At 45.9% G+C, this 13,179-nt stretch overlaps 1 protein-coding gene across 4 annotated transcripts in view; it reads right to left on the reverse strand.

The window, feature by feature from the left end:
• LOC148040538 (3-ketoacyl-CoA thiolase 1, peroxisomal-like) overlaps nucleotides 1-13,179 on the reverse strand; it is a 215,272-nt gene that overhangs the window by 112,201 nt on the left and 89,892 nt on the right. The window lies entirely within an intron of this gene.

Raw genomic sequence — 13,179 nt, forward strand, 5'->3', positions numbered from 1 at the left:
ATACACACCTATGCAAGTGTGGTGGAAGGCACCCAAAAGAAAATGGAGAATGTTGAGAATACCATCAAAGAAAATGCAGAATGAATAGATGTGGCAAAAAAGAACAAAGGATGCATGGCAACAAAGTGGAAGTTATGAATGCCACCTTGGAAGAAGAGGCAAAAAGACGGGCATGCGCACTCCACGTAAGAGTGGTTGGACTAGATGAGAAAAGCTCCCCAATTGAAGATGCTACAGCTCTTGCCACCAAAATTGGGGCTACAGATGTACCCATCATTGGGGCTTGGCGAGTCGGGAAAGCTGACACAAAAACAAAAGTCCTCATCTTGAAGTTTGGAGATCTGGAAAAGAAGAGAGCCTTCCTCTCCAAGAGGATCACTCTCAAAGGAGAAAAGATCTACCTAGATGAAGAGCTCACCCCATCCCAGTTAGCCCACAGGAGGGAAAATATGCCACGTGTTCTAGAGGCACAGAAAGCAGGTAAATGGGCTGTATACAGAGATGGAAGAATCATCATCACAGAGAAAAGGATGGCATGACGGTGCGCGGCCTATAAGACCCTGAAGTTCACACTGTGAAATTGCAATGGCTCCCTTAAGACACATGTAGGTTATTTTGAGGATACTTTCAAAGGGATAGACATTGCTATGTATACTAAGACACATCAATGTAAAGATAGCCGTCTACCTGATGTATATGGATATAGATGGGAAAGTATATATCGCCCTCAGCCTAGACGGCCTGGAGGGACGAGGGGATCAGGAGGTGTGGCAATTCTATTTAGAGAAGAGCTCCGAGATACAATCCAAGTGGTACACAGAGATGTAGAGGCAAGATACATGTGGATCAGGTTACGTACAAGCAAAACTCGAGACATGTATATTGCTATATGCTATTTTCCCCCTGCATACTCTAAGTTTTCCCTAAAAGAGGCATCCCCGTATACACCACTATATGAGGACATAATGGGATACATGAGAATTGGGGATGTTCTACTAGCAGGAGACTTTAATGCACGCACAGGAAACAACCAATCTACTTTCTTTGACACTAGTGATGAGATGTTCAGAGATATTGCATTAGATGAAGTGGGATTAGTTAGATCAGCCCAAGATAGAGAGATAACAGAATATGGAACACACCTACTGGCATTGGGAAGTGCACATGGTTTGGCCACCCTCAACGGGCTACCACAGTGGCCAAGATCTAATGGCTTCACATGTTGGAATAACAAGAAAGGGTCAAGCACAGTGGACTATTTGATTGGATCACCCAACTTGCTACCTAACATAAAAAGCTTTGAAATCTCAAACAAACCAATTGGATTAATAGCACACCAGGCTATTCTAGCTTTCACAATGCAATATGGGCATATACACGAAGCACAATCACACATACCAAAATTACCACACTATGATTTTGTGGAAGCGACCTCACACATATACAGCACTACTGTGCGAGATGCATTGAGGGAGCTAGACACACAGGCCTCTCTGGATGAGTTTACAGGACAATTGGCCGAGATAATACACACTTCAGCAGCATATGCTTTCCCACACACTACACCGTCAGATAAACCTCCACGAGGTAATGCCCCACAGAATGGCTGGTATGATGATGAGTGCAGAGAGACACGAGCACATTTTCAGCGAGAGATGGCACTTGGCATATGTACACATAAGCATGCTCGAACACTCTTCAAACGGTTGGTAAGCAAAAAGAAGCGGGAATACCTGAGCAAACTAGAAACAGAAATGTATTCCATGTTCTTGGGGCAGGACAGCAAAAGAGCATGGAAAAAGATGCACGAGAACCAGCCACCCCTACAAATTACTAGACCGGATGTTTGGCATGGATATGCTTGCACACTCTATGATATTCCTGGCCAAGAGCCTATGCCACTCCCCTCAACCTCAAGACCAGCAAATTGCAGATTTTTCACAGAAAAAAAAGTGAGGAATGCCATATGGAAACTGAAAAATGGAAGAGCCCAAGATCATGAGGGTTTAGTGGCTGAACACTTCACGCATGCCTGTGATATTCTGGCACCAATGCTGGCTCACATCTTTAATAGGGCAGTTTGTGAGGGATTTCCAGCCTGTTGGTCAGACCATATTATTGTGCCGCTCTTTAAGAGTGGAGACCCCGCGCTACCTAGTAACTACCGAACTATCATGATTGGACACATGCTGGCCAAGATATATGGCTCTATCATGGAGCAAGCCTTGAGTGAATGGGCCGAGACGCATGGCCTGAGATCAAAAGGTTAGGCTGCCTTCAGGAGGGGATATACAACTCTAGACCATATCTTTACATTGAGGGCAATCATCGAAGAAGGCAAGCCATTCAAGAAAAATATCTATTGCTGTTTTGTGGACTTTCGCAAGGCCTTTGACACAGTGCCACGTGCTAGACTCATGAGAAGAATGCAAAACATTGATGTGCCCGTAGAGATACAGTGGAGTATCTATGCCTTGTATGAGACAGTGACAGGCAGAGTATGAACACCTAAGGGCATCTCAGATACAGTCAATAGCACCATTGGGGTGAAACAAGGCTGTCCAATTTCACCGACACTATTTGGGCTATATATAGATGAAATTTCAGAATATGTGGATAGGACTGGTGGCGCTGGAGCCAGCCTAGCTGGAGTGCTGATACCATTACTGCTTTATGCCGATGATATTGCACTTATACCTGACTCACCTGAGGAACTAAATAGACACTTGGATGCATTATCAGCTTTTTGCAGAGATAGAGATCTTAAGGTGAACCTTGGGAAAACTAAAGTTATGGTATTTAACACTTCAGCTGCTTGGGTGACAAGAGCTAAGCACCACTTTACTTTTGATGGAGAGCCAGTGGAGATGGTTAGGCAGTATGTCTATTTGGGGGTCACATTGAAGGGACCACAGTTCTCTTGGAGAGAGACATCAGAGGCTCGTTTGGCAAAAGCATATGCAGCCTTAGGTGCATTGGAGAGGCAATGTGCTCACATACAATTTCATGAGCCGCGCACCAAACCGTGGCTTTTTGACACCTTGGTTACACCCACACTCCTATATGGGGCAGCTATTTGGGGTCCGAGTCTCTTTCACACGAGGAGACATCCTTTAGGAGACCATGATGGACCAGAGAAGGAATACTATGACGGATGGGAGCATACGGAAAGACCACTGGTCATGATGATCTCACGCATGATACAAGCGAAGAGCTCGACCCCACATGAGATTATCAGAGCTGAGTTGGGAGCATCACCCATGGTGGCTGAGGCCTTGGTCCAAGCAATGACTTTCATACATAGACTATGGGAGCTCCCCCAAGACAGATACCCACGGCTAGCCCTGGCCTCTTCTAGACAACTAGCAACAGACGGTGACAAACACTGTTGGTATGCTCAGATGAGTACATGGATGAGTCTACATGGGCTACAGATTGACAGACTACCCCCCTTTGACTATAGCTTGGATTGCCCTACACTTGACCTAAGCCGATCAGAGCCAAACCATGTGATCAGAGAAGACATACTGAAGTTAGATACGGAGAAGACCTGGATCCGACCCCCCTCCCCCCATGGCACAAGGATGGCACACTACCAGACCCACTTCCTTCAGGTATCTGAGGATGGTTTCATCACCCGACCCAATTACATGGACACACAGCTGCCTCATGGACTACGCACAGTTATTGGTCAGATCCGCACCTCATCCCACCACCTGAGGATTGAGACAGGCAGATGGGAGGGTATACAGACAGAAGAACACATATGCCCACTATGCGACAGAGAGCCAGAGACAGAGGAACACTATATCTACCGATGCACTGTATATTATGACATATGAGGTAGATACCACTGTCTGTTTCAAGAGGGTTTTGGACCCCTGAAACGGATCATACAGTTTGAGGATCAGAGATGCTTGGGATTTTTCCTCTTGGAGCTCCAGATGCGCACAGCAACAATTCTACGGAGTAGGAGGCCCCCACAACTCCGCTCACATAGACAGAGAGGAGTGACTGACTTTTTCACTGATACACGACAAAGTATAGCAGATACCGCTACTACTGCCACACAGCCTACAAGAGTACATCATCATTGGACCTCATCTTCTGTAGGTGTCCCTTTGGATAGAGCAGTGGCACTTAGCTGGTCTAGGCGCCCACGTCCACCCGGACGAAGGCCTAGACATCCACATCACAGACAAATTAAAGCCATCATTGAGCGCCACAGGAGACAGATGCCGAGACGCCTCAACCATGCAGAGATACACCTCCCTAGAGAACAAGCATATCATTGATGGAGAGTTTTCCTTTTTCTACTCTCACTTTCAGATCACTTTTCAAATCACTGACATGTTTCCCTTTTATAGGACACTATTTCATTCTTTTTCAGTCTTATAGGCATGTTTTTCATCTTTTTCTCGTTCCAGATGAGAAACACACCATCATTGTATGTACTGCTTTGGTCTCATAGGCCACTTTGGCCTTTTAGAGACGTTAATATACTCTCTCTCTCTCTCTCTCTCTCTCTCTCTCTCTCTCTCTCTCTCTCTCTCTCTCTCTCTCTCTCTCTCTCTCTCTCTCTCTCTCTCTCTCTCTCTCTCTCCGTAAAAGGTAATTGTATTAATTACGAAAAAAGGTACAAGTTTACATGATTACATGATTAAAAAATACACGAGGGCCCTAGCCCAACGTGTATAAAATCCCAGTACTAAGCCACGAAAAAGTTAAACAAATCATGGCAAAGACCCAAAGGAAATTGCCATATGCCAGGGAAGCAAGTCCTCCCGAGGGAGCAAGTCTGCTTGCCGAACGAGATCTATCTGCCAATGCAAGAGACCTTTAAGCCGAGCAATGTGTCTCTGTACATTGGAGGCCGAATCAAAAAGAAAGGCATTCCGCGTGGTCATCCCCAGTATCTGAAAAAGTGGAATAAGATCTTCATATGCAACTGTGGCGGTGTGGGGTAATTTGGGCGCACAAAAACCCAATCGAAAGGAGTTAGAGAGGACCCCACCACTGCGCGCCAAACTTGAGACAAGAGTGACCAGATCTTCTTGGCGAGCGGGCAAGAAAGAAATCGATGTCGGGCCGATTCCACAGTAGTGGTACAGAAGAAACAATTGCCATTTGAGATTCTATGCTTGGAAAGGGCCGAGGCAAGAGGAAGACCACCAATCATTACCCGCCAAAGAAAGACCTTGCATTTGAAAGGTGTCTTATTCAACCAGCCCTCCATCATAGTTGCCTTCCACCACGACTGAGATTTCCGCAATCCCCATACAATATTAGCTTTTACACCCAGCCATCGATGATCTTTAATGAGAAGATGATACACCTGATTAGCAGAGGCGTTTTCCAAACTCAGTCTGCCTGCAAGGTCCCAGTCCTGCCAAGGACCATCCACAGCCAGGGCCGGAAAGGGTTGCTTACCCCGAAGCACCGACAAAAGCTGTTCCCATAAATCACGGTATCCGTGCGGGATCCTGAAGAGTCTCCTGGCAGTACGAAATGATGCGAAGACATTGCGAGTAGCAAGGGTAGCATCCGCAACTCAAGTCACACCCAAACGGGCCATGCGGTTAAATCTTGGTCTGAGCTCATGTTTGTTTTCCCATGAAAGTAATCTCGAGACTGCCAACAATTCCAGTTGAAAGGAGTTAGTATGCAAGCGGTCCCCCACTGGATGCCAACGTGCCTTTTGGAGCACCACCTTCCAGGAGCCGATCAAATGCAGTAACAGAGAGGAAGAGAGACTGGAAACTCGAGAGTCTGCATTAAGGACATGCCACCAGGAGCCCCGAAGTCGTGTATTACCATGGCGTAGCCTGCTGTCCTCAAGAAAATAACGGGCTATAATGATCCACGGGTGATGATCCACACACATGGCGCGAAAAAGAGACCAACCAAGAGCCAGCATATGAGTTTCAGCATCCAAAATAGCTCCACCAACCATGCGTTTAGGGGTACATGTATGTGACCATGAAATCCACGAAATACCTGCTTGCAATGAGTCCTTCTTCCATAACATGAAACAAATGGGGCGAGTGAGAGCCTTCAAAGTAGTAGGAGTCCACGGCAGCAATGGCAAGAAATATGTGAGCATTGACAGCATAATTGTTTGAGCCACTTTGAGGCGGACATGGAATGGCCACGCTTGCGTCTTCCAATACATAAACTTCGCTGTCAGTTTTTGTGAAATCCAGTCCAGTAGCTCCTTTGGCCGCACATCCACCCCCAATGGGTATCCAAGATACCTGACAATGGATCCACGGGAAACAACCTGGCCCTGCCAACCCAATGACTGTAAATCAGACTCCGTGCAACTGAGTATGGCTGATTTGAAGGCATTGATGCGAAGACCAGAAGCATGACGAAAGAGCGTCCAAACATCTAATGCCTTGAGAATGTTGTCCTTGTCCGCCCGCAAAACCATAAAGCTATCATCAGCCAGAGATTGGCTAATGAAGTGGTGTCCCAAAGGAAGAGACAATCCGGCTAGCTGAGCAAAAGCTGTCATTGAAGATAACATTGAAAGCACCGGGTGAGTTGCCAGGGCAAAGCAGAGAGGACTGAAAGGGCAACCCTGTCTGACGGAGCGTGCAAGGACAAATGGCTCTGTAACCCCATACCATTGAGCATAACTCGTGAAGAAGCCGCAGCACTAATGGTGTAGATCAATCGGGACATCTGAGTACCAAAACCCATAGCAGACATGAGTTCTGCAATGAAGGACCAGTCTAAATAGTCAAAAGCCTTTTCCAAAAGACATGAGTTCTGCAATGAAGGACCAGTCTAAATAGTCAAAAGCCTTTTCCAAATCCAGTTGAATCAATGCCACTTCCTGACTCGAATGCCTCGCATAGTCAATAGCCATTTGCACATTTAAGATATTATGCAGAATGTTGCGGCCCTTAACGAAACCATATTGGAGAGGATGCACAATAGCTGGAAGATGCTTGTGAAGCCCATTCGCCAGCACTTTGGACAAGATTTTATACATCGAACCCATCAAAGAAATTGATCTCCAGTGTTGCAGCATTGACGGCGAAGGAACCTTTGGAAGCAGTTTGATAAGTCCTTCTTTCCAATAGGAAGGCATGATCCCTATTTCCCAAACCTGCTGAAGCATAGCCGCTAATGGCTTCACCAGCAGCTGGGTGGCCGAGTTCTCAAAGAATTCATTAGTGAGACCATCCCAACCAGGACTTTTATCCTTAGGCAGGTGTAACAAAACATCCATAACCTCCTCCTCGCAAATATCTGCCTCCAAAGTAGCTTGCATATCAAGTGGAACTTGCTGTCGGACCAGATCATAGAAGACCGAGCGTGCATGCGTAACCTGGCTAGAAGGCGACGGAGAATAACCAAGAAGATCCACAAAATAATTTCTGCACATATTGACAATGGTCTGCAGATCAGTGACCATGCGACCTTCTGAATCTTGGAGTCTAGTCATATTTTCTCGAGCAGGAGAAGCATGCAAGGCGCGAAAGAACTTATGAGTCTGGCAGGCACTATCTTGCAATGTGTCAGTCAAGTTGTGCAACTTGGCCTGCTGATAAGATTTCAACTGAAATACTTGACTAAGATGAGCCAAACGCATTGCCAGTGACAAGAGAAATTCATCATCTGGGGTGTCCACCAGCAGCGAATGGACCAAAGCTAGTAAGTCCTCCGCTACATATCGACGCCGCCGACAAATAGAGGCATGATGGATCCCATACTGCCGAGCAACCCGTTGCACATTAGAAAGCAGCCGTGCAAAGGAAGCCAAGCCCTCAGAGGCGAAGTCCACTAAGAACCTCTCAATCAATTGCTGCATATAGCCCTGAAAGATTGGATGCTTCAAATAAGACGAGTTAAAACGTAAAGGGAGTCTATCCAGGAACTGCATAAAAGGTGCAATAGGTTGTGCAAGCATCTCAAGCTGGAGGGGGAAATGGTCCGACAATGCATATTGCTGCAAGACTTTCATTTCCAGCATGTCAGGAAGAAAATCATCCCCCTGCATGATATACATTCGGTCCAACCGCGACCAAGTAGTTGCATATTGTGCAGAATGAAAAGTGAACCCTGAAGAAGAAGGGTGGAGCCAAAAGCAGAGATCTTGCTTAAGTACGTGAAGAGCGAAGGCATTCCACACCCGGCTTTCCGGAGCATCCATTACCGAATGCCCTGAAGTGGACTGAGAAGAGTCAACACACATATTGAAATCTCCCATCAAAAAACCCCTTCTGCCAAGTGACATGGAGCTCTGCAAAGTCGTCCAAAGATCCCGTCGGGATGCAGGGTCATTCGGAGCATAGAGGCCCAGCAACCATAAAATCTCTCCTAAAAATAAGACTTCGATTACCAGAAAGCGGCCCTGTACATCATTTTTAATAAGAACAGGCTGGTATTTCTCATGGACAATCATAAGCATGCCCGAATAGTGCCTAGCATGTGTCCATGCATAAAACAGGCGGAATCCATGGCAATCCACCACTTTTCCTGCTTCACCGTGACTCTTGTGCTCAACCGCACACAAGACATCCCACTGGTTCTCATGCAAAACAGTCCACATGGCATGTTGCTTATGACGAGAGCAAATGCCTCGCACATTCCATGTGGCTATCCTCATATATCTTCAAAAGAAGAGAATCAAGAAGGAGGCACCTGTTGCCTCGATTTCACCTTTTCCGCGAGAGCATCCAAGACACCCTCATCCAGAAAATCAGCTAACACTGCAAACGAATTCTGGCAGCCCGCTTTAGAGGTAGATGGAATATCCACTACCTTGGAAGTGGAACGGGGATAACGACGATCCCAGGGTGTAATCACATTACCTCTAGTATCAAACACCAACTTAGCAGGTGGGCCCTTTGGACCATCTGTATAAACCTTCCTTGTAGACTGATTACGAGGGGCTAAAGGAGCCATAGTACACGCAGCCTGCTGCAAAGAGAATATTTCTTTCCTCCGCATATACGTGCGCACGGAATCCTGTGAAGCATTAGGCCCAGAATCCGCCAACAAGCTTGCATCCAACTTTTTACCTTTTTTTGGACGTGCCTCAAGCCAATCATTGCTACGGGGATCCAAACCCAGGACCTGTTGTTTACCTTTATCCTGAACATTAGGTGGCTGGGGGGCCTCCTCTGCCGAAGCATCAATCACCATGTCATCCTTAGGCAGCACAACATGCGCATCATCTGAAGACGGTTGCCTCTCTGGGCATTCGACCATAAAATGCCCCAATTTACCACAGGAAAAGCAATGTCTGGCAAAGTTGCCCCATTTCAAGCGAAAGTGCAAAGGATGCATGCCAGAGCAATTGAGGCGAAGCCACGCAGGCCTTTTCCTGGCAGTGTCCCATAACATGCATAAACGGTTTCTATTCATAGCCCTTAGGCTTGGGGGAACCAGCACCGTTCCCACAACTGCCATCGCCTCCTTTAACAATGGCCAATAGACTGCCGGACAATTTTCCACTTCCACCCATACCGGGCATTCTCGTTGAAGCAGGCGCTGAAAGTCTGCCATAGGGCACCATGGCAAAGCATGGACCAAGCAGCGATCAAAGAATAATGGCAACTTGGACAGGAGCTCAGCTCGATGTGTCTCTGATTTCAACAGCACCTCATAAAAGCCGCGGGGTCCAAGAAAGATCTCCTCAACACACTCCCCTTGTAATAAATGGTGCAGCCACTGGCGAATATGGGAAAGCACTGGGATCCTGCCAGTGAAGAAAAGTATAACTGCACGGTCATAAAACACCGAAAAAGACCGCAAGACTGATTGCGGGTCCACCGTGGCTTCCAGCACTTCATCAGTTCCCCGAGTCAGAAAAAGCTTCATGATTATGCTGGACATAATCGCCAAGCAGAGTATTGGCAAAGTCCAGCAAATGCTCCCAATCAATTTCCTGCGAATCCACAGGATCCGAGGCAACCTGCGCATAGGAACGTTCCTGAGGGCCCATTGTCTCATCAGAAATATGCTTGGGGCGTTTGCCCGCAGGCAGCAGGTCAAAACCAGAAGGCATCTCCTCCGTGCACGGCACCATATCCTCCGGCTCCTCTGTATCCGAATCAAGACCAAGGGCTGCCACTCTCCGGTCGATGAAATCCATATCCAGGCCAGCCATATTACTGTCCTCTCTCTCTTTCAGGGCGCGCAGCCAAGGGCAACGTCGCAGGTCCGCGGAGTAGGTCAGCCAGGTCACAGGTCAGCCGACGTCTCAAGTTCTCTCTCTCTCTCTCTCTCTCTCTCTCTCTCTCTCTGTGTGAACAGAGTCAGCACAGCTGCTGTCACGCATAGATGAAAACGAAACCCTAGAACAGTTCCGCAGCTGATTTCGAAACCCTAAAAACAGGTCTGTACAGGAATTTCGAAACCCTAGAACAGCATCATAGATGAAAACGAAACCCTAAAACAGTTCTGCTCTCTCTCTCTCTGAGGCTGGAATCATCAATCTGCAGGTCGTCTTTTGTCTGCCACATCAATTTGTTGTCTTCTTTCTTGTCACGCCAATATACACCGCGCTGGTCCCAAAGGCTCTGGACTACACCCCTGGACTGCACCTCTGCCCGTCACGACTTGCCCTGGCCTTTAGTGTCACGAATACCCTGCTGCGCTCTGATTCTCAATATTGCCAGGGGCCAGCGCAGGCGTGAGCTCTGACGGGCGTGAGCTCTGACAGGTATGCAGGCGTGAGCTCTGACGGGTATGTTCTGACGGGCGTGAGCTCTGACGGGTAACAGGTATGCAGGTAAGCGCTCTGACGGGTTCTCTCTCTCAAACGCTCCCAGTCCCCCCCCCCCTCTCTCTCTCTCTCTCTCTCTCTCTCTCTCTCTCTCTCTCTGTGCGTGTGTGTGTTCGTGTTCCTTCTTCCATTGCGCACTCTCACATGGTATCAGCACCTAAGTGAGAACAAAGATTTGAGATCTTCTTCCGCAGAGACCACCCAGGCTGCCCAAAACGCAGCCAAAATCACCTACGTTTTTTGCATCCACACCCTTTCTATGCAAAGGCGACCCTCTCTAGAGGCAAGGCGACTTCATTCACAGCTTGGTGATCTCATTTTGAGGATTGGTGGCAGCATCAAGGTGGCAATCGTCACCATCTAAGGCTCTAACGACATCTACATCAAGGCGATTGTCCCTTTTCCTTGGGGAAGGGGTCGTTGGACTCCTATTGAGCTACAAACACAATATTAGAAGTATCTAGTGTGTGTTTAGTTATTACAGACGCTCCTGGCCCACAAAGCCGGGTGGTGGTGGTGGTGTCTACTGTATGCATGAGGTCCGACTAGTGCCATAGCTAGTGCTAGCCCATTTTCAGTCCCATCGACTCCTTTGTGGAGAATATCTTCTATTTACTTCGGCCCACCATCTAGCCCCTTCAGCTCTTTCTTGCTTTGAAGCTCGGCTTGACAGTCTTATAAGTTTATCTCACTGACTTTTGGCATACACTAATGAATTGGTCTCTATTCACCAAGATTCGAAAACCACCACTTATTAGCCTCTCCCAACAAATGCACTACCATGCATCCAAAGACCCTACGAGATCTCATGAGCTGAGTACAACCTCATCCTTATGTATTAGGCTCAACAACAACTCGAAGGTAAATTTGAGTTTTCGCCTTTGATTAGGTGCACCGGACTAATGATTTTGTAGGAAGGGCAGAAGCTCCATATGGGACTAGCCATCTTGTCATGGAAATGGGCGTAGAGTATGAACCATTCATTTCTCTATCTCTCTTATCTACACCCACACCATTCACTTCTCTACCTCTCTCATCTATGCCATTTATATCTCTAACCTCATTTACTCCCATGCCAAGTATGCACTTTCATACTTCTCAATCTTTTGATTCGACTTCTTTTCGCAAGATTTTAGTGATTCTCATGAAGAAGAGACCATGCAATCAAGTTATTGATTCATTAGTTCTCAATAAGACAGACTTTTGTTTTTGAACTCTAAGAAGGTGAAGAGTACAAAATGTTAATTGCTTCACCTATAGGTTTTTCCTATTCATTTCCTTTAGTTTCTTCATCTCAAGGTCATTTTGAAGCAGGTGAATCATCTTATTCATCATTTCAATTCAATGCATTTAATCATAGTAGCAACAAAACGTTTTTCTTTGAGAAATTTACGAAACATTTCTTAAAGTAAGTAACGTGTTTTACAATTAAAAAGTAATGTGTCTTTTTGTTTTTGGAGGGGTACCCAAAAACATGGTTTTTTTTTTACAAAAATTGCGGGTTAATGTTAAATATCATGATGATGATGAGTAATGATTCGTGAGGACTCAAGATTTTAAATGATAAGCTTACTTTTTTGGAATTTTGTTTAGTTATTCCACTCTATCAATCTAGTATCTATTCTTGTCTTGAGAGTTGATTATTATATGACTTTAGTCTCATTTATGAGTTATTTATGATATCTTATGATTCATTTCGGATTTTAATATTTTGTGAGTTTGTTTTGGAATGAGAATCATGATGTTGTAACTTGGCTCAATCCATATTATGCATGGGCTTTTTACATGTTTACTTCAATTTTCTTTGTGTGATATGTATGAATCATAATGTTTGAGGTCTGATCCATAGTATAGCTAAACTAGCTTTGACATAAGTCAATAATGGATCATGGATATGTAACGTATTATTCTCAATTGGCTCTCATGTACTATCACTCAAGCTCGATTGGGCTTTCTTTGTTTGAGAGAGTTCCATAGAGGTTTAAAACCTCCTTCCCTAGTTAAAACTATTTTAAAATCCCTATATTAAAAAACCCATGTTTCTTACTTTACCCCCTCTTGAAAGAAACTTACAAAACACCTTTCAGACATTTCATTTCTAAATGTTTCTGACAACTACATCCACAAATCCATTTAGTCTCCCAACCTCCCTCTCTTTTCTTCCGTAGTACCTACATTTACATATCTATTAAGTGTATCACCCATGTTTTCAAACACCATACCGGGGGTTCCTCACACTTAGGCACAGCTTTTAGGACCTCTTCTTTCCCTCATCCGTGAGGTGTACCCATGATGGAGGCTCGTCCTCCCTTTGAGACACTTTCAGACTTCTCACAGCCTGGGAAAAGTTGAAGAATAAAAGCTGGTTCAGGGTGGAAGGGGATGAAACATGTGGCCAGCCCAAGCATCCCTGTTATAGGATTTTTTGAGTAAAT

Source organism: Lygodium microphyllum, chromosome 2, assembly GCF_053477565.2.
Source record: "Lygodium microphyllum isolate KBCC chromosome 2, Lygodium_microphyllum_v1.1.10, whole genome shotgun sequence".
In the NCBI taxonomy this organism is placed as follows: Eukaryota; Viridiplantae; Streptophyta; class Polypodiopsida; order Schizaeales; family Lygodiaceae; genus Lygodium; species Lygodium microphyllum.